Source organism: Prunus avium, chromosome 3, assembly GCF_965620075.1.
Source record: "Prunus avium chromosome 3, drPruAviu1.hap1.1, whole genome shotgun sequence".
NCBI lineage: Eukaryota > Viridiplantae > Streptophyta > Magnoliopsida > Rosales > Rosaceae > Prunus > Prunus avium.
In genome coordinates this window covers 40,138,977-40,164,961 of record NC_142286.1, presented here as the reverse complement: position 1 = coordinate 40,164,961, position 25,985 = coordinate 40,138,977, and the positions used below count along the sequence as shown (strand labels likewise).

The 25,985-nt window shown below is 33.1% G+C and overlaps 1 pseudogene across 1 annotated transcript; it reads left to right on the top strand.

Annotated features, from left to right (window-relative positions):
- The first annotated feature begins 20,675 nt into the window (after window positions 1–20,675).
- Window positions 20,676–25,046, top strand: LOC110766098 (uncharacterized; annotated as a pseudogene). Its single transcript, XR_015834398.1, has 5 exons — window positions 20,676–20,771; window positions 21,187–22,236; window positions 22,855–23,067; window positions 24,584–24,698; window positions 24,801–25,046. The product of XR_015834398.1 is annotated as an uncharacterized LOC110766098 (transcript).
- Window positions 25,047–25,985: the final 939 nt, after the last annotated feature.

Here is a 25,985-nt window from a genome sequence, read left to right as displayed (position 1 = left end):
GATCCCTGCTCTCGTATGGAGTCACAACTTTGGCCAGCACTTTACCCCTTACGGGCCGACCCGGTGTGAGCGGGGATTAGTCTGGGTTGTGGTTAAGGCTTAAAGGTGCCACCCATAGTTGGGGCCCATCCAGGACCACCTCGTGGTTCAGACCCAAAAAAAAAAAAAAATAAGCAACCAGATTACTGACATTTTTCCAAAAAAAACCTAAAGATAATAAGCAACCAGCTTACTGACATTTTGTCCATAATAGGCAGTAACATAGCCTAACAACAAATAATATAAAATTTAAAACAAAACAAATAATATACCCTATTTTTGCAAGCATCTAGAACAAATGAACACATCTAGAGTAGAGGAGAACTGGAAGATTTAGGAACATCCAGGTTACCAAAAAATAATAGAATTCCACTTTATTTCTGTCTTTGACCTCTCTACTGTTTTTGATAAAAACAAACCAAATACATAAGGATTGAACCTTCAAAACGAATGGCAATTTCCAAAACAATAAATAAATAAATAAAGATCTAAATGTTCATGAACACTTCTTGGGACTGGTATATTTAGCAATCATAGCATTAGCATTGACAAGACCTTCTTATGGATTTTATAACCCTCAGTCGTGTAGGAAAGGGACTTTGAGAAGCAATGTTTGCCTCACATTTACCCGGGATCAAGTTTAAACATGCCCCAGTAGTAGATCAATAAAATATTTAAATATGCACTAAAGAAATAATAATTAAAACATAAATACTAATTAAAGTAGTTTAAAAAGTCTAAGATATTACTTAATTACATATATTAAATTAAAGAAGTTGGCCAAAGAATAAAAGTAAAGAAACTATTTGTGGGATTAAATAATATCTTAGCCTTATTTAATTACTTTCATTCGTAATTATATTTTATTTATTATATCTTTATTGAAATATTAGTATTAAATATTTTAATTAACTTCATAAATCATATTACTTAATAAATAGTAACTAATTTTTAACTTTTTTTTCTTTAATAAAATATTTAAACAATAATTAAAACATAACTGATAATTATAACGTATAGCCGGGCGGCTATACTTTTATAGAGTATAGCCGCACGGCTATACTTTGAAAATATTTAGCCACACGGCTATACTTCGAAAATTTTCTATTTATAGAGTATCGCCGAGCGGCTATACATATAAATATTTCATTTATAGTCTAGCCGCGCGGCTATACTCTGAAAATAGTCTATTTAAAAAGGTATAACCAAGCGGCGATACTTTTAAAATTTTCTATTTATAGATTATAGCCGATCGGTTGCACTTCATGAGTAATTACATTTTCTTCTTTGCTGGTCTTCAACAGCCCCTTCAACACCATGGGACAAAAATAATCTACTTCTTTTATTGCCTCATTTAACTCTTGCTCGCTGCTGATCAGAGTTAGAAAACAAGAACTCTTAGTTTTGGGCTCAACTGATTTTTTTGAGGGCACTGTAGTAGCGATCACAATCTTGTGGTTGTTCCAGGAAAACAAGATCAAATTATCTCGACCCTTAAAGGTTGCATCCACATCAAATTGCCAAGGTCGCCCTAACAAGATATGACATGCATCCATATCAATAACATTACATACGACATCATCTCTGTAATGCTTACTAATGGAGAGTGGCACACGGCAAGTCTCAGCAACACGAACTGAAGGTCTTTTTTTAACCCAACCCAATGAATAAGGGCTGATATGTGGCTCTGTTGGTAGCTGCAAACGCTCCACCAATTTTTTTGGCACAAAATTCTCGCAACTCCCATTGTCTACGATCACATCACATATTTTATTTTTAATTGAACAAAGAGAACGGAAAATGCTATGTCGCTGCCCTTCCTCTTTTGGTGTCAAAAGAACTCGCTGTAAAACCAAAGTAAGCCTTTCCATTCCCTCCTCAATTGCAAACTCAGCCCCTGCATAATCATCGTCTACAACTTCGTCATTTTCTTCGTCATCATCGACATCTTCTATAAAATTAGCTTGCCTCCTCTCGGGACAAACATTGGAACAATGCCCTGGTTTTTGGCATCGGTAACAAATATCTGTCATGGGCTTAGCATACGAATTCTCCTTCTGGGGCTGGTTCTAGGTCTGCACTCTATTGGAAGACTAGCTGCTGCCTTCATTGCTGCTTTTACTTTGGAGGTTCGACGGCTTTGACGATCCACCGAAGTTTTGTTGCTGCGTTTTCCCCTTGTCACTAGGAAAAGTAGCAACATTTTTTGAATGATCCGTCGTGTTCCTGCGATAACTAGTTTGGCGTTTCTCCTTCTCCAACAACTCAGCCTTTAACGCCATATTAATCGCCTCCTGCAAAGTCCACATATTCTGCAAACCAATTTTTTCTTGAATGGAAGTTTTCAAGCCATTAATATACCTTGCAACCTTTTGGTTTTCAATCTCGGTCAAATGATTACACTCCGCTAGACGCATACACTCTTCGGTATATTCAAAAATCGAACGATTGCCTTGCGCACAGCCGATGTACATGCGGTACAGAATTTGTTCATAATCAGTAGGTAGGAACTGATCCATCATAAGCTACTTCATCTTTCACCACGTACGAACCCATTGCTTTCCTTGCCTCTATCGTGAATTCTGCAACTGATCCCACCATACAGCCGCTGTGACTTTCAGACGGAAAGCGACCATCTTCACCATTTTGTTCTCTGGAACCTCCATAATTTCAAAGAACCTCTCCACTTCTACCAACCAATCCAAGAAATCTTCAATTTTCAGGTTTCCCCAAAAATTAGGGATTTCGGCTTTAATATAATAATCAACAAAATTGTTGTGATTACGATGATGTGGATTGCTAACCGGTGTCGGTTCCTCAAGTTCTTCGTCGGACTCTGACTCGCTCTCTGGAACACGTTGTCTCCTATTATTTCTTTCAGCAGTGCCTCCTTGGTTGTTGTCTCTATCTTCTCTTCTATTTTTATCTCTGTCTTCTCTTCTATTGTTATTTATGTCTTCTCTTCCATTGTTGCCACCAATAGCTTGTAACAACAACTCACGCATCTCCCCAAGTTGATTGGCTAAATTGTCAATTCGTATGTTTTGAGCATCCAAATCCGCTTGAGTAATTGGGACAGCAGTTTGACGATCACCCATGGTAAGCCAATAATACCGAGACGGGAGATACCTGCTCTGATACCACTTGACGCAGCACAAGCAAATAGATTTTCAAGCGAAAATCCTAAATAACGATAATTTGGAATCCACCAGGAAATTAGAGAGAAAATTCTCTTTGATTATTTGATAAAAGTCGAGATGATCTCAACCAAGCATGACAACTGATTAAATACAACGTTCTCACCCTTTGGACTGCCATGGGGAGTTATTGAAAACGTAACAGAAAAGAAACGGAAAGTCTGTAAATTGAATACAATTTTTAAATGCACTTTGGAAGGCCAAACGACCTCAGAAGCCCAAAAGCCACCATATGTCATAGTAAAGCTGTGATTTGGACTCGTGACGTCGTTCTCTCTTCAATCCATTCAGCCATTTGTTCTACATCAAGCCATGTCATTTTAATTTACTTATGCTATATGCATACCAATTAGATGCCTATGTCAACTGCAGTTTAACATGATTTGGAACCTTTACATTCATCGAAAAATGCTCATAGAGTATGCTTATTGTCAATTAACTTTGCCTAGAGGCATGTTTGTCTCAGTAAATTTATAGTTTTGAATGGAATGCTACTAATTGCCACAGTAAGTAATAAAACAATTTTTACATGATGCCTAGTGCAGGTATAACTTGGCTGGTCTCCAACTCGAGATATGCTTTACTCTGATTGCCTTTCTTTTTAAATGATTTCTATATGATTTTAACTATGTGAACAAAAACTCTGTCAACTCTTTGCCAATGCAATGGGTTACTCTCTCCGCTACATATATTATTGCTCAAGTCTATCATGGAAGTTATATGTCCTAATAATTGTTGTTTATCTTTTCTATATAGTTAGCTTCTATTGTCTACACGTATGGACTAGCTCAACTATTATATTTCTTGAAATTCTTATTGTAATGTTTTTCCATACTAATGCATTGATAATCGTATATTCATCAAGTACTTACGCAACCCAATTTGAGTATTGCAAGAATTAATTGTTCATCTAGTGGAAGACCTTTTAAATGTCTCATTTTTATATTCATTTGGTAAATCTCAAGTTCATTTTCCAACTTGCATGAAAACTGATTATAAATCTAAGAAAATTATATTCTATGCCTCTTTAGTCACCGCGATTTATGATTTTGATAATTGACAAAAATATGTTTATATGATTTGAAACAAAAAGTGACACAGGTAGGTGTAATGGGAATGTCACACAAGGTTTGCAAACTTGAAGCAAATCCAAATTTTAGTTCAAAGTCCAACAAAACTCAACTAACAGAGTTGATGATAAATTGAAGAAAGGAGAGGTGTGTACCAAAGCCAACACGCTTCATGACGTGGTGCTTGGGCAACGACTTAGTCATTATCAAAGCACAACAAATATGGTATGCTTCAAAACTCCGCCGACTATCTTGGTTCATATCAATTGTTTAATAATAATATCAATCGGATCCATGCTGATCCCTACATCACCCTGGGGGTTACTAATCCCCTAGGAGCAATCAATTGGATCCATGCCGATCCCTACATCATCCTGGGGGTTACCAATCCCCTAGGGACAATCAATTGGATCCATGTTAATCTCAACATCACCCTGAGATTACCAATCCTCTTAGGGTGATCAATTGGGTCCATGCTGATCCTTACATCACCCTGGGGGTTACCAATCCCCTAGGGGCACCATTATTCTAGACTTGCCATATACAGTAGGCCTCATCATTTGGCCCGCGGGCTCATGGGCCTACGGGGGCCCGCCTGGCCCATTGAAAAAAAGCCCGCCCTGGCCCGTTATGGGCTTTTAGAGGGCCCGGCCCGCTTGGGCTTGGGCTTGGGCTTGGGTCGGGCTTGAGCTTGGGCTTGGGTGTTTGAAGCCCGGCCCGGCCCGATTAAGCCCATGAAAGCCCGGCCCGTTAGGCCCACATACATATATAATTATGTATAAATAAGGGTTTAGGATTAGAATTACATCACTTGAATGACAAATCCCCCTCTTTAATTTTTTTGTGTGTTACTTGTTATAAAAATTGTGTTTGTTTCCATTGAATTGTACTCATTCCTAGTTATATATATATATATATATATATATATATATATATATAATAAGACAAACAACATATCATATCACCAAACATAATCATACCACCAAATATAATCATACTTTTCTTTAACACATCACCAAACATTTGCATATTTATTCATACCATTCTTATAAATTTTTTTTTTTTTTTACACTTAAAGTCCGGCCCGGCCCGGCCCAATATTTTCTCTCTCCTCTTTAAAGCCCGGCCCAAGCCCATTAAATTTGGATTGACGAGCCCTAATGGACTGTATAATGTAATTCATAAAATCATCCTGCACAGGAAAAAAAAAACTTAAAAAATATGAAGATAAAGCGTATAGGAAGTATGAAGGGAATATTTTTGGATAAATGTAACAATCCTACCAATAAGACCCCATCCAAAGCTTTGGGAATCCGGGGCGCAAATTTAAGCAATTCTATGGCATCTTCCACAAAATGCTCTGGCATAGGAGCAAACTCCGTAGGGCAAGTTGAGGGAAGAGGCATTTTAAATCCGCCAAACAAGCAAACTAGCCACAACACCATCAATCGATAGAAAGAAAAAGCACTATGTATAAGTGTAGCATCCTGAAGACAAGAATCAGATTTAACGATCTGTAATGGAAATCAAAATAAGGCTACTAAAAAGTAATAACTAACATACACATCTGATGAATAATACATTTTATTGATGAAAGCATTTTTTTATCCTTTCATTAAATGGTTAAAAACAACCTGAGCCTAGAACCACCACAGAAAGGCTTCGTTAAAAACAATGCAAATGCCGAGGACTAGAATGGACACCCAACCATCAGTCAACTATAATATGATTAGCACTTAATAGGTCTCCATGCCTCAACACCCGTGCAAAAATAAAGACAAGGTTAAGTCTAAAAGGTTAGGGAAACCACGTATAACCTCACAGAGTTCGGACATATCCTTAGTATCTGAGCTTCATAATTAACAAAGCTTTTCCTATGAATACAACTCCATTTCTTTCTCAAGGCGAACTAGATCCATCTCTAACTGTACTGGCCTTGCATGTTTTTTAGTGTGGAGAGAGTGTCTTCAGACCTTGAAATATCCTGAATTAAGTATTTTTAACATATAAGTTTTCCACACATCATTTACGTATAACAATTTGTAAAGAAAAACAAAGTTCATGAAGTACACCAATTGCCTAAATCATGAAATAGCACACAATAAGATGCTACATTTTTTAGAAGTAAGAGAAGAACTTCGGCATAAATTAGTCATGACTGTCTTAATTGTGGTGAATGAAGAGAGCAGATGAGCTGGTCGCCGAGTTGAGGCTTCTGAAAAGCACTGCTGCATGGTGTAATCATTCAATAGAGAACCAATTAAGAAACCTTTCCTATTTAACAATAAAGAGAAAAAGAAAAACAAACAAACTACTAAGTCAGAAAGGAGTATAGAATGCAATGTCAAAGGAAACAATATGCACATAGATGATCTATGATAGATCTACCAATTTTATGCATGGTTCAGTTTCTTTTAATCAACCAAAGACAAATTAATTCACTAACCACAGTACCAAACTTGACAAGGAGCGAGGGTAGACAAGCAAACTGACTCCTATACTTGCTTGTTTTTCTCTTTAAAATGGAGAAAAGTAAGTTTAACAAGCCAAACAGTTTTTTTTTTTTTAAAGGCGGTTATGCTTTATAAAAAATATAGTATAGTTTCATCAAAAAAAAATATAGTATAGCCAGTCGGCTACACTATACTTAAAATAAAATAAACATTATAGCCGAACGGCTATACTTAAAATTAAAAATTTAAAACGAAGGAACCCAAGTTGACTTGGGGGGGCCTGCTTGGGATCGTTCCCCGAAAAAAGGGCTGATTTTCTACATGTTTCCAAATTACCGAGCTGACTTGGGGCCTGCTTTCACGTTATTGGGTTAAGAAAGCATGCGAAAATTTTCGGGCCCTTTATGATTTGGTCTAATAATTTCATTTCTGGGTTTTTGGCTGACCTCCGTTTTTCAAGCACGCATGGTTTCTAACCCAAAAATGACATTTTGATTTCTGCAATTAGGAGCTCCAGCACAATTGTAGCCATTTTGTGCCACCAGATGTTTTTGTTAGGCCTCACATTTCTTTTATGCATCCCTTAGTCTTTCCTCATTGTACATGTTTATGCAATAGGGCAAACATTTTTCAGGCCCAATTCAACACGATTACTATAATCTCTGAGACCCTATTCAGCTATAGGGCCAATGAGTTGGACCCATCCCTTAGTCTTTCCCATTTAGCAATAGGGCCAATAAGTTCCATAATAGAATATAGTGAAACAAGCAAAGAAAAAAAAGGTTCCATTGAATAGTCATTACATTGAAACAACAAATTTAATTCGGTATCCTTAAAACCTTTAAGTTGATCTTCCCCCTCCTCAAAATACTTACTAAATTTTAAGTATTCTAAGGAAGGGAGAAGATCAACTTAAAAGTTTTAAATATACCGAATTAAATTTGTTGTTTCAATGTAATGACTATTCAATGGAACCTTTTTTTCTTTGCTTGTTTCCATTTATACCTATATTCTATTATGGAACTTATTAGCCCTATTGCTAAATAGTGTCTTAGAGATTATAGTAATCGTGTTGGATTGGGCCAGAAAAATGTTTGCACTATTGCAAATTTATCTTTCAATTTCAAACAATAACATATACACCAAACATTGAAAAAGATGAAATCTTTAACCGGAAAAAACTATCTCTACATACTCACCCAAAAAAAAAACTATCTCTACATGAAAATATAAACATGAATTGGAGAACAGATCTCCAATTCATAAAAAGCAAATTTATCTTTCAATTACAAACAATAATATATACACCAATCATTGAAAAAGATGAAATCTTTAACCGGAAAAAACTATCTCTACATGAAAATATAAACATGAATTGGAGAGCAGATCTCCAATTCATAAATAGAAAATTGATCTTTTAATTCAAACAATAATATATAACCCAAACATTGGAAAAGATGAAATTTTAACCGGAAAAAATATCATTGGAGAACAGATCAGATCTCTATTTCATAAAAAGCAAATTTATCTTTCAATTACAAACAATAATATATACACCAAACATTGAAAAAGATGAAATCTTTAACCAGAAAAAACTATCCCTACATGAAAATATAAACATGAATTGGAGTCATAAAAAGCAAATTGATCTTTCAATTCAAACAATAATATATACCATAAACATTGAAAAAGATGAAATTTTAACCGGAAAAAATATGAAAACAGAAGCTTGAATCATAAACTTATGATTCAAGGTTATGTTCATCTTTCCCTGTATCCGATCAAAGAAAACGCATATGAACTAAAGCGTGAGAATGTGATGTTTGGAGGCGTGAGACGATAGGCTTACAGATAGATGTGTGTTTGTTTATATAGTACCAATTAGGGTTTTCTGCAGAGTTACGGAACTACCCTTTGTCATTTACTATTCTTACTTAAGAGGAATGCTATTCACAATCGCTCAAAAGCGATTGTCAAAGGACTTGCTATACACGTGTACACGTTCTCATGCCTTCCCAAAAAAAAATGATTTTTTCTCTTTCATCTCTCGGTTGCCTCCCTCTCTCTCTCCCTTTCTGTTTTTAATTAGTTTTTCTCTCTCTCTCTCCCTCTTTTTTCTCTCCGCCTGTCTCCATCTCTTTTTCCATCGCTCTCCCTCTTCTTCTCTCTGTTGCCTCCCTCCTCCTGCTTCTTCTATTCTCTCTCTCCCTCTCTTCTTCTCTCTCCCTTCTTCTTTTTTTTCCATCGCTCTCCCTCTCTTCTCTCCTCCTCCTGCTTCTTCTACTTCTTATTTTCTTTTTCCCCTCCGTCTTCTTCTCTGTGTCTGTCTCCATCGATGGGTTGTAAAACCCAAACTTTTTGTAACACAAAAACAAAAACCCCAAGCTTTAAAAACCCAAACTTCTTCCTCTCTGTGTCTGTCTTCCCCCAAATCACAGTTCTCTCCCTCATATTTCTTAACTTTCTTCTCCTTTTTTGTGTTCATTTGATGGGTAATGATTAAATCAACAGGAGAGAAACGCAGCAATTGTGGGAATCAGAAACACAAAAACTCAAGGAGAGAAACACAGAAATTTGCAGCGTCATAGAGAAAAGGAGAGAAACACAGAAATTTTTTTGGAGAAACGAAGGGAAAAAACAAGACTAATAGGAAGAAGGAGAGAGAAAAGGAAGACAATAATTTTTTTTGTGTTTAGTTGTTGTCTGGGCTTAGCCCCCGTTTGTTAAGAAGTAGAAGAAGCAGGAGGAGGGAGGCAACAGAGAGAAGAAGAGGGAGAGCGATGGAAAAAGAGATGGAGACAGGCGGAGAGAAAAAAGAGGGAGAGAGAGAGAGAAAAAAACTAATTAAAAACAGAAAGGGAGAGAGAGAGGGAGGCAACCGAGAGAAGAAAGAGAAAAAATCATTTTTTTTTGGGAAGGCATGAGAACGTGTACACGTGTATAGCAAGTCCTTTGACAATCGCTTTTGAGCGATTGTGAATAGCATTCCTCCTTACTTAAATTCCCGTTCGTCAACACGCGACTCCAACTCGTTTTTCCTATGCATTTGTTATCATCTTGACCGTCCAAATTTATCTAGCAATCGCGAATGTGCCACGTCATTTAATGAATTTTTTAATTCTTTAAGTTTTTTAATCCATCAGATCAAATCAAACTCCTTGCACTGTTACAGTCAACAACTCCCTTCCCTCCTCCCTCATCTTCCTCCCTCTCACCGACATCCCTTTACATTTCTCCCCTGCCTCACCAAAATCAAATCAAATTGAGATTGAACCATGACATACACATGCAGTATGCAACAAATATAAATCCTACATAACAAACCCTAAATTAACCTCCCACCGTACCCATTCTCTCTCTCTCTCTCTCCTTATTTTCACGAAGAAAAGCAAGCAAACAGTATCTATCTCGATCTGCTCCGCACGTAAGTATAAGATTCACTAAATAAATAATAATTAAAATATAATTACTAATTTAACTAATCAAATCAGTCAAATATATTATTTAATTAATAAAAATAAAAATTTCAAAAATTAATTAACCTAAACATCCTAAGTTTATGTATATATTTTTTAAAAATACCTCTTCCGACGAAATTTCATCGACAGAGGTATTTTTGTCGGGAGAAACCTAATCCGACGAATATTTGCCGGCATAGACCTATGCCGACGAAATTTCGTCGGGAGAAGTGTTTATGTTATTTTTTTTAATTTTTTTTTTATAAAAATATAAAATTAGTTTGTTTTCCCCTCAACTTCTTTAATTTAATCAATATCTTATAGTCTTTTATATATATATATATATATATATATATATATATATATATATATATATATATATGTACGTATGTATTTTTCAATAATACATTCGTATTCTATACATGTCTACTATTTTTTAAAAAGCAAACATACAATAGTCGTATTGTACACGTACATACGCATTTCTAAAGCTTAATAACCATATTTTTTACAATTTTCAATAATTCACACAAAGTTGACGTATTATACAAATCACTCTCATATATTATTGAATACCAATAATATATGTTATAAAAGTTATACTAAAACATTATATAGTAGTGGCTTATTAATATCTACTTTGGATATGTTGAAACTAGCAAATTAAAATCTATAAAGTACAAACTAATGAAACTTGGAGGGTCCTCTTTTCTTTTTTTAATTTATATATTAAAGGGTATAGCCGTGCGGCTATACTACAATTTTTTTTTTCCAAAATAGTATACTGACACGTGGCGTCTGATCGCTGGAGGGTCCTCTTTTTTAAAAAACAAAAATGAGTACAGCCGCGCGGCTATACGCTGTGTTCTTAATTCTTTTTAAAAGCAGAGTTGTCTTGACACGTGGCGCCTAATGACTGGGCTCCTCTTTTTTTACCTGGAAAAATAGTACAGCCGCACGGCTATACCCAGTTTTTTAAATTTTTTTAAAAAAGTATATATTTTACATACCCTTTAAGTAGCATAATATGTATCTCTTTTTTAATTACTTTGATTAGTAGGTATGTTTTAGTTATTTTTTACTTAGTGAATATTAAAGCAAACAAAGAAAAAGAAAAATTGAAGTACTATTTATTAAGTAGTATAATTCATGAAGTTAATTAACATATTTAATACTAATTATTCACTAAATAAATAATAATTAAAATATAATTATTAATTTAACTAATCAAATCAGTCAAATATATTATTTAATTAATAAAAATAAAATTTTCAAAAATTAATTAACCTAAACATCCTAAGTTTATGTATATATTTTTTAAAAAGACCTCTCCCGACGAAATTTCGTCGGCAGAGGTATTTTTGTCGGGAGAAACCTAATCCGACAAATATTTGCCGGCATAGACCTATGCCGACGAAATTTCGTCGGGAGAAGTGTTTATGTTATTTTTTAAAAAAAAATTTTTATAAAAATATAAAATTAGTTTGTTTTCCCCTCAACTTCTTTAATTTAATCAATATCTTATAGTCTTTTATATATATATATATATATATATATATATATATATATATATATATATATATATATGTACGTATGTATTTTTCAATAATACATTCATATTCTATACATGTCTACTATTTTTTAAAAAGCAAACATACAATAGTCGTATTGTACACGTACATACGCATTTCTAAAGCTTAATAACCATATTTTTTACAATTTTCAATAATTCACACAAAGTTGACGTATTATACAAATCACTCTCATATATTATTGAATACCAATAATATATGTTATAAAAGTTATACTAAAACATTATATAGTAGTGGCTTATTAATATCTACTTTGGATATGTTGAAACTAGCAAATTAAAATCTATAAAGTACAAACTAATGAAACTTGGAGGGTCCTCTTTTCTTTTTTTAATTTATATATTAAAGGGTATAGCCGTGCGGCTATACTACGATTTTTTTTTCCAAAATAGTATACTGACACGTGGCGTCTGATCGCTGGAGGGTCCTCTTTTTTAAAAAACAAAAATGAGTACAGCCGCGCGGCTATACGCTGTGTTCTTAATTCTTTTTAAAAGCAGAGTTGTCTTGACACGTGGCGCCTAATGACTGGGCTCCTCTTTTTTTACCTGGAAAAATAGTACAGCCGCACGGCTATACCCAGTTTTTTAAATTTTTTTTAAAACGTATAGCCGCGCGGCTAGACTATTTTACAGACCCTTTAAGTAGCATAATATGTATCTCTTTTTTAATTACTTTGATTAGTAGGTATGTTTTAGTTATTTTTTACTTAGTGAATATTAAAGCAAACAAAGAAAAAGAAAAATTGAAGTACTATTTATTAAGTAGTATAATTCATGAAGTTAATTAACATATTTAATACTAATTATTCACTAAATAAATAATAATTAAAATATAATTACTAATTTAACTAATCAAATCAGTCAAATATATTATTTAATTAATAAAAATAAAATTTTCAAAAATTAATTAACCTAAACATCCTAAGTTTATGTATATATTTTTTAAAAAGACCTCTCCCGACGAAATTTCGTCGGCAGAGGTATTTTTGTCGGGAGAAACCTAATCCGACGAATATTTGCCGGCATAGACCTATGCCGACGAAATTTCGTCGGGAGAAGTGTTTATGTTATTTTTTAATTTTTTTTTTTTATAAAAATATAAAATTAGTTTGTTTTCCCCTCAACTTCTTTAATTTAATCAATATCTTATAGTCTTTTATCTATATATATATATATATGTACGTATGTATTTTTCAATAATACATTCGTATTCTATACATGTCTACTATTTTTTAAAAAGCAAACATACAATAGTCGTATTGTACACGTACATACGCATTTCTAAAGCTTAATAACCATATTTTTTACAATTTTCAATAATTCACACAAAGTTGATGTATTATACAAATCACTCTCATATATTATTGAATACCAATAATATATGTTATAAAAGTTATACTAAAACATTATATAGTAGTGGCTTATTAATATCTACTTTGGATATGTTGAAACTAGCAAATTAAAATCTATAAAGTACAAACTAATGAAACTTGGAGGGTACTCTTTTCTTTTTTTAATTTATATATTAAAGGGTAGAGCCGTGCGGCTATACTACGATTTTTTTTTCCAAAATAGTATACTGACACGTGGCGTCTGATCGCTGGAGGGTCCTCTTTTTTAAAAAACAAAAATGAGTACAGCCGCGCGGCTATACGCTGTGTTCTTAATTCTTTTTAAAAGCAGAGTTGTCTTGACACGTGGCGCCTAATGACTGGGCTCCTCTTTTTTTACATGGAAAAATAGTACAGCCGCACGGCTATAACCAGTTTTTTAAATTTTTTTAAAAAAGTAGAGCCGCGCGGCTATACTATTTTACAGACCCTTTAAGTAGCATAATATGTATCTCTTTTTTAATTACTTTGATTAGTAGGTATGTTTTAGTTATTTTTTACTTAGTGAATATTAAAGCAAACAAAGAAAAAGAAAAATTGAAGTACTATTTATTAAGTAGTATAATTCATGAAGTTAATTAACATATTTAATACTAATTATTCACTAAATAAATAATAATTAAAATATAATTACTAATTTAACTAATCAAATCAGTCAAATATATTATTTAATTAATAAAAATAAAATTTTCAAAAATTAATTAACCTAAACATCCTAAGTTTATGTATATATTTTTTAAAAAGACCTCTCCCGACGAAATTTCGTCGGCAGAGGTATTTTTGTCGGGAGAAACCTAATCCGACGAATATTTGCCGGCATAGACCTATGCCGACGAAATTTCGTCGGGAGAAGTGTTTATGTTATTTTTTTAAATTTTTTTTTTATAAAAATATAAAATTAGTTTGTTTTCCCCTCAACTTCTTTAATTTAATCAATATCTTATAGTCTTTATATATATATATATATATATATATATATATATATAAGTATATATGTACGTATGTATTTTTCAATAATACATTCGTATTCTATACATGTCTACTATTTTTTAAAAAGCAAACATACAATAGTCGTATTGTACACGTACATACGCATTTCTAAAGCTTAATAACCATATTTTTTACAATTTTCAATAATTCACACAAAGTTGATGTATTATACAAATCACTCTCATATATTATTGAATACCAATAATATATGTTATAAAAGTTATACTAAAACATTATATAGTAGTGGCTTATTAATATCTACTTTGGATATGTTGAAACTAGCAAATTAAAATCTATAAAGTACAAACTAATGAAACTTGGAGGGTCCTCTTTTCTTTTTTTAATTTATATATTAAAGGGTATAGCCGTGCGGCTATACTACGATTTTTTTTTCCAAAATAGTATACTGACACGTGGCGTCTGATCGCTGGAGGGTCCTCTTTTTTAAAAAACAAAAATGAGTACAGCCGCCCGGCTATACGCTGTGTTCTTAATTCTTTTTAAAAGCAGAGTTGTCTTGACACGTGGCGCCTAATGACTGGGCTCCTCTTTTTTTACATGGAAAAATAGTACAGCCGCACGGCTATAACCAGTTTTTTAAATTTTTTAAAAATAGTATAGCCGCGCGGCTATACTATTTTACAGACCCTTTAAGTAGCATAATATGTATCTCTTTTTTAATTACTTTGATTAGTAGGTATGTTTTAGTTATTTTTTACTTAGTGAATATTAAAGCAAACAAAGAAAAAGAAAAATTGAAGTACTATTTATTAAGTAGTATAATTCATGAAGTTAATTAACATATTTAATACTAATTATTCACTAAATAAATAATAATTAAAATATAATTACTAATTTAACTAATCAAATCAGTCAAATATATTATTTAATTAATAAAAATAAAATTTTCAAAAATTAATTAACCTAAACATCCTAAGTTTATGTATATATTTTTTAAAAAGACCTCTCCCGACGAAATTTCGTCGGCAGAGGTATTTTTGTCGGGAGAAACCTAATCCGACGAATATTTGCCGGCATAGACCTATGCCGACGAAATTTCGTCGGGAGAAGTGTTTATGTTATTTTTAAAATTTTTTTTTTATAAAAATATAAAATTAGTTTGTTTTCCCCTCAACTTCTTTAATTTAATCAATATCTTATAGTCTTTTATATATATATATATATATATATATATAAGTATATATGTACGTATGTATTTTTCAATAATACATTCGTATTCTATACATGTCTACTATTTTTTAAAAAGCAAACATACAATAGTCGTATTGTACACGTACATACGCATTTCTAAAGCTTAATAACCATATTTGCCGGCATAGACCTATATATTCACTAAATAAATAATAATTAAAATATAATTACTAATTTAACTAATCAAATCAGTCAAATATATTATTTAATTAATAAAAATAAAATTTTCAAAAATTAATTAACCTAAACGTTCTTAAGTTTATGTATATATTTTTTAAAAAGACCTCTCCCGACGAAATTTCGTCGGCAGAGGTATTTTTGTCGGGAGAAACCTAATCCGACGAATATTTGCCGGCATAGACCTATGCCGACGAAATTTCGTCGGGAGAAGTGTTTATGTTATTTTTAAAATTTTTTTTTTTATAAAAATATAAAATTAGTTTGTTTTCCCCTCAACTTCTTTAATTTAATCAATATCTTATAGTCTTATATATATATATATATATATATATATATATATATATATGTATATATGTACGTATGTATTTTTCAATAATACATTCGTATTCTATACATGTCTACTATTTTTTAAAAAGTAAACATACAATAGTCGTATTGTACACGTACATACGCATTTCTAAAGCTTAATAACCATATTTTTTACAATTTTCAATAATTCACACAAAGTTGATGTATTATACAAATCACTCTCATATATTATTGAATACCAATAATATATGTTATAAAAGTTATACTAAAACATTATATAGTAGTGGCTTATTAATATCTACTTTGGATATGTTGAAACTAGCAAATTAAAATCTATAAAGTACAAACTAATGAAACTTGGAGGGTCCTCTTTTCTTTTTTTAATTTATATATTAAAGGGTATAGCCGTGCGGCTATACTACGATTTTTTTTTCCAAAATAGTATACTGACACGTGGCGTCTGATCGCTGGAGGGTCCTCTTTTTTAAAAAACAAAAATGAGTACAGCCGCGCGGCTATACGCTGTGTTCTTAATTCTTTTTAAAAGCAGAGTTGTCTTGACACGTGGCGCCTAATGACTGGGCTCCTCTTTTTTTACATGGAAAAATAGTACAGTCGCACGGCTATAACCAGTTTTTTAAATTTTTTTATAAAAGTATAGCCGCGCGGCTATACTATTTTACAGACCCTTTAAGTAGCATAATATGTATCTCTTTTTTAATTACTTTGATTAGTAGGTATGTTTTAGTTATTTTTTACTTAGTGAATATTAAAGCAAACAAAGAAAAAGAAAAATTGAAGTACTATTTATTAAGTAGTATAATTCATGAAGTTAATTAACATATTTAATACTAATTATTCACTAAATAAATAATAATTAAAATATAATTACTAATTTAACTAATCAAATCAGTCAAATATATTATTTAATTAATAAAAATAAAATTTTCAAAAATTAATTAACCTAAACATCCTAAGTTTATGTATATATTTTTTAAAAAGACCTCTCCCGACGAAATTTCGTCGGCAGAGGTATTTTTGTCGGGAGAAACCTAATCCGACGAACATTTGCCGGCATAGACCTATGCCGACGAAATTTCGTCGGGAGAAGTGTTTATGTTATTTTTTTTAATTTTTTTTTTATAAAAATATAAAATTAGTTTGTTTTCCCCTCAACTTCTTTAATTTAATCAATATCTTATAGTCTTTTATATATATATATATATATATATATAAGTATATATGTACCTATGTATTTTTCAATAATACATTCGTATTCTATACATGTCTACTATTTTTTAAAAAGCAAACATACAATAGTCGTATTGTACATGTACATACGCATTTCTAAAGCTTAATAACCATATTTTTTACAATTTTCAATAATTCACACAAAGTTGACGTATTATACAAATCACTCTCATATATTATTGAATACCAATAATATATGTTATAAAAGTTATACTAAAACATTATATAGTAGTGGCTTCTTAATATCTACTTTGGATATGTTGAAACTAGCAAATTAAAATCTATAAAGTACAAACTAATGAAACTTGGAGGGTCCTCTTTTCTTTTTTTAATTTATATATTAAAGGGTATGGCCGTGCGGCTATACTACGATATTTTTTTCCATGGCGTCTGACCGCTGGAGGGTCCTCTTTTTTAAAAAACAAAAATGAGTACAGCCGCGCGGCTATACGCTGTGTTCTTAATTCTTTTTAAAAGCAGAGTTGTCTTGACACGTGGCGCCTAATGACTGGGCTCCTCTTTTTTTACATGGAAAAATAGTACAGCCGCACGGCTATACCCAGTTTTTTAAAATTTTTTAAAACAGTACAGCCGCGCGGCTGTACTATTTTACAGACCCTTTAAGTAGCATAATATGTATCTCTTTTTTAATTACTTTGATTAGTAGGTATGTTTTAGTTATTTTTTACTTAGTGAATATTAAAGCAAACAAAGAAAAAGAAAAATTGAAGTACTATTTATTAAGTAGTATAATTCATGAAGTTAATTAACATATTTAATACTAATTATTCACTAAATAAATAATAATTAAAATATAATTACTAATTTAACTAATCAAACCAGTCAAATATATTATTTAATTAATAAAAATAAAATTTTCAAAAATTAATTAACCTAAAAATCCTAAGTTTATGTATATATTTTTTAAAAAGACCTCTCCCGACGAAATTTCGTCGGCAGAGGTATTTTTGTCGGGAGAAATCTAATCCGATGAATATTTGCCGGCATAGACCTATGCCGACGAAATTTCGTCGGGAGAAGTGTTTATGTTATTTTTTTAAAAAAAAATTTTATAAAAATATAAAATTAGTTTGTTTTCCCCTCAACTTCTTTAATTTAATCAATATCTTATAGTCTTTTATATATATATATATATATATAAGTATATATGTACCTATGTATTTTTCAATAATACATTCGTATTCTATACATGTCTACTATTTTTTAAAAAGCAAACATACAATAGTCGTATTGTACATGTACATACGCATTTCTAAAGCTTAATAACCATATTTTTTACAATTTTCAATAATTCACACAAAGTTGACGTATTATACAAATCACTCTCATATATTATTGAATACCAATAATATATGTTATAAAAGTTATACTAAAACATTATATAGTAGTGGCTTATTAATATCTACTTTGGATATGTTGAAACTAGCAAATTAAAATCTATAAAGTACAAACTAATGAAACTTGGAGGGTCCTCTTTTCTTTTTTTAATTTATATATTAAAGGGTATAGCCGTGCGGCTATACTACGATTTTTTTTTCCAAAATAGTATAGTGACACGTTGCGTCTGATCGCTGGAGGGTCCTCTTTTTTAAAAAACAAAAATGAGTACAGCCGCGCGGCTATACGCTGTGTTCTTAATTCTTTTTAAAAGCAGAGTTGTCTTGACACGTGGCGCCTAATGACTGGGCTCCTCTTTTTTTACATGGAAAAATAGTACAGCCGCACGGCTATACCCAGTTTTTTAAATTTTTTTAAAACAGTACAGCCGCGCGGCTGTACTATTTTACAGACCCTTTAAGTAGCATAATATGTATCTCTTTTTTAATTACTTTGATTAGTAGTTATGTTTTAGTTATTTTTTACTTAGTGAATATTAAAGGAAACAAAGAAAAAGAAAAATTGAAGTACTATTTATTAAGTAGTATAATTCATGAAGTTAATTAACATATTTAATACTAATTATTCACTAAATAAATAATAATTAAAATATAATTACTAATTTAACTAATCAAATCAATCAAATATATTATTTAATTAATAAAAATAAAAATTTCAAAAATTAATTAACCTAAACATCCTAAGTTTATGTATATATTTTTTAAAAAGACCTCTCCTGACGAAATTTCGTCGGCAGAGGTATTTTTGTCGGGAGAAACCTAATCCGACGAATATTTGCCGGCATAGGGTTTAGGGTTTAGGGTTTAGGGTTTCTTTGTGCCAATTTGATGCCTTTGATCCATCCTCCTGCGATACATTTAGTAAGATTTTTCGAGAATACATCGCTTACCAGCAAAAAAAGGTAAGGAGACAAAGGGTCCCCTTGTCGAAGCCCACGGGAAGGCTTGAAAGTCGGGCCAGGTTTTCCATTAATGAGCACAGAAAAGGAGACAGAGGAAACACAAGCCATGATTAATCGAACCCAGTGATCACAGAATCCCATTTTGTAAAGAAGCGCCTCTAGAAAGTCCCACTCAACTCGGTCATAAGCTTTATTCATGTCAACTTTCAAACCCAGCTCGTGTCTACCCCCTCTAGTCTTGAGCTTCAAGTGATGATAAGCTTCATGAGCAATGGAGATATTATCTTGTATCATCCGGTCCTCAACAAAAGCGTTCTGGTTTGGACATTTGTATTGCATGTTTGCTATTTCCTATTGGGTTTAAAATTTTGGACGCCCAACTGTAAAGAAATAAAATCTTGTCTTTGTATTGTATGTTTGTTATCATCTTGACCGTACAAATTTATCTAGCGATCAAGAACGTGCCACGTCATTTAATGAATTTTTAATTCTTTAAGTTTTTTAATCCATCATATCTAAACTCCTTAGGCCCCGTTTGGTTCACGGAATGGATTTGAGGGGAAATCAATTCCCATGTCATTTCCCAAGGAATGGGAATAAAAGATTCCTTTCCCACGTTTGGTAATGTTGGGAAAGTAATTGGGAGATTTCACTTTGTTTCCTTTCCCATGTTTGTTTTGAGTAGGAATGGAAAACAAAATTTGTATAATTTTCCAATTATACCCATAATAAATCAAATAAAAAAAGAATGCATTTAATGATACGTTGTAATTATAAATTGTTCATAGGGACAAAATAGTCATGAAAATTGTGCATTGAATGTTGTCACATTTTCCCAAACTTTCCCATGAGGAGGGAAAGCAAAACCCAAGTTAAGAGGGGGGCATCACTTTCCCCCCTACTTTCCCATGTGCCAGGAATCCGTTTCCCATTCCCAGACTTACCAAACATGGGAAAGCAATTGAATTCCCATTCCTATGCCTCCTTTCCCATGAACCAAACGGACCCTTACAGTCAACAACTCCCTTCCCTCCTCTCCCTCATCTTCCTCCCTCTCACCGACATCCCTTTACATTTCTCCCCTGCCTCACCAAAATCAAATCAAATTGAGATTGAACCATGACATACACATGCAGTATGCAACAAATATAAATCCTACATAACAAACCCTAAATTAACCTCCCTCCGTACCCATCTCTCTCTCTCTCTCTCTCTCTCTCTCTCTCTCTCTCTCTCTCTCTCTCTCTCTCTCCTTATTATCACGAAGAAAAGCAAGCAAACAGTATCTATCTCGATCTGCTCCGCACGTAAGTATATGATTCATCAATCTGTCGAATGCTTAATCGGCTTAATTTGCTTTACTTTTATTTATTGTTTCCGTGAATTCATCACCTCTACTTGCTTTGTTTGTTTGTTGTTGCCGTAAATATGCATCTAAATTAAATCCTGATTTGATTTTCGTTGTTAACTCGATCGACTGCATATTAATTTAGGTTTAAAATTCGTGCCTCCAGTCCACCCTTACCCAGGCAATTAACAAATTAAATATACTTCTTTTCCTATTATATTCCTTGTTGGAGAAGGATAGGGATTGTCATCCTCATTGATTTAGGGATAGTTAACTACAATTATATATATATATATATATACAGATACACATACACATACATACAACACCTTCAGGTTGGAGTTGAGCCTGACAGCGACTCCTACGTACTACAGGTAATTATTACAGGTTGCTCGCTGATAGTGATACACACACCCACCAACCAAGGCACAAAGCATGAGCGGGAGATTAGCTGAAGTCCGGTTATACTTAGAGGGAAGTGGCACGTCAGCTATTGCTTTCGAAATACAGAGCATCAGCCACTCAACTGGTGCTTCCGAGTACTGTTTTTTAAGTACCAGTGTGAATCAAATAGAAGATGTATGAATCTCATTAGACTCAATTACCAGGGACAGGTTCAAAATCGGTATAGATTATCAAAAGATAACTCGAGTCTTCGTTGGTGAGCATTGTCCAGTATTACTTCCTTATGCTGATACATATCACCTCCTTGCTGAGAGGAGTTTCCATGTCCCTATGCGTGATGTCAAGCAATTTTCATCAAGGCCTAAATGGACGCATGTCTTGGCTTATCATCTTTCCAAGATGGGTGTCCCACAAGGTGCGCAGCCAGCTCTCATTGTAAGCATACTTGACTACATTGAAGAGGCCGACAACGACAGCTTTGAGTTGCCTATTCTTGTGCATATTGTGGATGGCACTTATCACATTCTGAGGTCGGACCACGACAACGACATCCTTGATAGGGTTATGAGGCAATCCTCGGAAGCATACATGGCCATGCTTATTCCTGCAGCTCAGTCATCCATTCAGGGCTTGGAGAATGTGAGGCTTGATGATCCTACTTTGGGCCCGCTGTCCTCATGTATTATTTGTATGGAAGGCCTCCTCCTTGATCATCATGATGATCATCACTCTGATAATATTAATGCCGTCCCTGCTTCTCAAGATGAAGATGATCATCATGATCAAGATCAAGGTCAAGGGGTTGATTGTCGCCATCCACCAATGACGATCAAACGCTTGCCCTGCTTACACAAATTTCATGAAGATTGCATCGTCCCGTGGCTGCAGATCAATCACTTGTGTCCCCTGTGCCGATACCCGCTGGAAGTGCGCGAGTCATCAAAACCCAAACGAAGGAGATTATCATGAAATAATGAAAGAAGACCTGCAGCCATGATGATCAGCTGGAACAATGTATGGTAAGAAGTTAATTAATTGTTGTATTGGCTACGGACTCGCTTATTTCTATTTCTTTATTTTGAGGGTAGGGTTTTCATATCCTAGTGATTATGCTGCTCATCAATGAGAAAACAATGTACTACTGCTACTGGTTTTCTAAGTTGCATTAGCGGATTTGTCTTGTTTAACTATTTGCGCATTTAAGCCTTAGAAAAGTAAACAATCTTAAGAATTATAAATAATATATGGTTTTCCGAGCAAAATAATTTCATGTCTAAGGTGGTGTCCTCCTAATTATAGTCTAAAAGCTCTTCATTCTTTTCTTTTCTTGTCCGGTTGTTTGGTTTTCCTGCGACGTATATTCCTTCATGTTTTCCTATAAAGACTGCAAAATCATGAAGAAACTTGTAGCGTGCAAAAGAATTAAGTTAAAACTGATAATATTTATTTGTTTTCTTCCCCCTCGTTTCTATGTAGTTGCTGTCAATCTTGAGTATAATCCTAACACAAGATCAAAAGAATGCCTCCTAGCAGAGCCTGAACTAATTGGGCTCTTTGCAAGGAGAGATAACAAAGCTATTTACCCCAAATTTTGCGGGGATAGATCAGAATGATATATGTACCTTGGTTTTCCTTAGGCAGAAGCTGGCTTGATTAGTATGTTCTCTTCGGGATCATAAAATCAACATGCATGTGGGATCATTGTACCTGGTATTCCTCTTCTAGAGGCTTGGCAAGCTGAGTGCATGGGAGCATCATATACTCATATCATCAAAGTCTTTAGAAGAAAGAAGAGTGGAGGTTGGAGTTGGGACTGAAGGTTATTAGCCTTACACCTCCCAAATATTAAGGTACTTCATTCATATTTTAAACTCCTTTTACAAAAGTTGTGAATTTTTAAGAAGGAAAATCATATCCATTCTCAAAGCAATGGATCTTTTGAAGTTTTCTGAGTGTATGCGACATATATATATATATATATATATATGAGTGCCTGCACACATGTGTATATGAGATAGAGAGAGAATCAGGGAGATGGAGATGAGCTTGCTTAAGGCCTGTGTGAAAATATTGAGTGGATGAGTAATAGTACCTTATACCTAAATAACTTTGTATTTCCAAGGTATCCGTTAGATTCTATATTTTCATATGTTTTCCACAGCATTGCTCGATCGATCGATCTGGTTGGACCTTTAATAACAGCACATTACTTTGAACGCAATAAAAAAGCAGCAGCCTCGAGAACTAAATTGTGCTCCAAGAAATTCACTTCAATCCGATATATTGAGATCAATTATAGCATTATATAATAGAAAAGAAATTAATTAAAAATGATAAAACAGATGAGTTTGATTTGTAGTTAACTCGATATTATACCTTTGGGATCAGAGTTTAGCGGTACTAACTACAGATTAATTAACTACTATATTAGTGAGAGCTATATGTAATCTCTCTGTTGTCACTTTTATTTCGTTATGCATACGGGCGGGCACAACATTTTCCAAGTCAATTATTTTATAACAAGCATGCATTTCCCAGCTAAAAGCCTTCCTTTAATGATTTTATTTTTACGTCAAAACATGATCCTATTTTTCCTATTCCTATACATATGCCCTGCCCAGGTGATCATTCCCAGTCTCCCTCTCAGTGATCACTTGTTAATTCTTATAGACACGCATCATCAATCTCTGCTTAGATTTAATACGTAGGAAACTAAAATGTAAAATGTTGTGCTAATCGGCCTGAGTGAATGCTAATTGGACACATCTCTGTCTTAAGTTTGGCTATACTTTTCTGTGTTCTTGAAGGATTTTCTCTCTAAAAGCTGTTCTAGCAGTAACAGGTGCGCGTGGTTTGTGTTGTAATATCTTTTATCCCCTAGATTTTCTATGAATCATCATGGAATAAGCAGAACTGGATTTGTGTGCTTCATTGATTATTTTTCTCTTTTCCTGATTACTTCTGTTGTATGATTCTCATGTTATGTTTCTTGGATTTCTAACCTCAATCCCTATCAAGCAAGGGATTCTTCGTCGGATGAGATCAGAGCCAGTGAAGAGAAGAGGGAAGGCTGACTCTGCTAGGCTCTCTTTCCTGATTACTTGCTTTGTTTGTTTGTTGTGGCCGTAAATATGCATCTAAATTAAATCCTCATTTGATTTTCGTTGTTAACACGAAAGAAGACTACCAAATTCACTGCTATCGGATTGGTTAGCAAGAATGTGTAGCGGATTTACACTTGTTATGCATATAAATTTATAGTGTCCCCCAATAATCACGCATCATTTTGGCAAATTAGTAAAACTCTTTTGAAATTCATGTGTTTCTCTCCCACATCTTATTAAATTTGTTTATTTTGACATGCAGTATTGTGTACATGTGGTGTTCGACTTTGTCTCACCTGAAAATGTAATGAGTGCAACCAGTTGACTGATGAAGTCTGCTTCGAGAAGATCATGAAGCAAAAGTTGAAAAGCTAGAGGTGAACTTTCAATGATCCTAGAACCAATGTCTTATTTTCTCCATCATATGATTACAAAGTTGATCAGTGATTGAAAGTGCCAACCTTTGTCATGAAAAACAGGTGAAGATTTATAGTATTAGTTCAGCAATCAAAGAAATACGTGAGCTTACATGTGCAACGTAAGTGCCACTGCTGGGAAAGACATTTATCTCCTCCCTGCTTCCTCATGTGACACCCGAGCATCTTTTCAGAAAAAGAGAAGAAATTAATGGAGATTCTTCGTTGAACCTTTCACCCGGTGATGCATATAATGTCACAAGGTCTCTGTGCTTAAACAATTAGTAGTGCTTTAGCAAAGCATGTGAGAAAGTAGGCTTATTATCACAAAAGGTCCCTAAGGTTTACGAAACTATCAGATTGCATCCTTAATGTTTTTTTGTGTCATTGGTGGTCCTCAATGTTAGTATGTGTGATCACAAATGGTTCCTACCGTTAGGTTCTGTCAAAAACTCCGTTAGTTCGCTAATGTGGCAAATATATATCACAAAACATCCCTGAGGTTTACACACCTATCACAAATGGTCCCTGCAATTTATTACTTAATTTTTTAAATTTAAAATTCATAAAATTTTGGTTTTCTTTTTTAAATCTTATGAATTTTAAATTATTTTAAAATATATATTGCATTTTAAATACACAAGACATTATATTATTTTAGATGTGGGCTCCACATATATGCCACATCAACAAACTAATGGAGTTTTAAAAAAATAATTTAAAATTCATAAAATTTAAAAATGAAAAAAACCAAGGGTTTAGGGTTTATAAATGGTCCTCAAGGTTAAAATCCTTATATAAATGGTTTTTTCATTTTTAAATTTTATGAATTTTAAATTATTTTAAAAAAACTTCATTAGTTTGTTGGTGTGGCATATATGTGGAGCCCACATCTTCAAAAATATAGTGTCATATGTATTTAAAATATAATATATAAAAAGAAAACCAAAATTTTATGAATTTTAAATTAAAAAATTAAAAAATTTCGCAGGGACCATTTGTGATAGATGTGTAAACCTCAGGGATGTTTTGTGATATGTATGTATGCCACATCAGCAAACTAACGGAGTTTTTGACGGAACCTAACGGCAGGGACCATTTGTGATCACACATACTAACCTTGAGGACCACGAGTGACACAAAAAAACATTAAGGATGCAATCTGATAGTTTCGTAAACCTTAGGGACCTTTTGTGATAATAAGCCGAGAAAGTATTGTATATAGTGGCTGTTCCTGGAAAATATAAG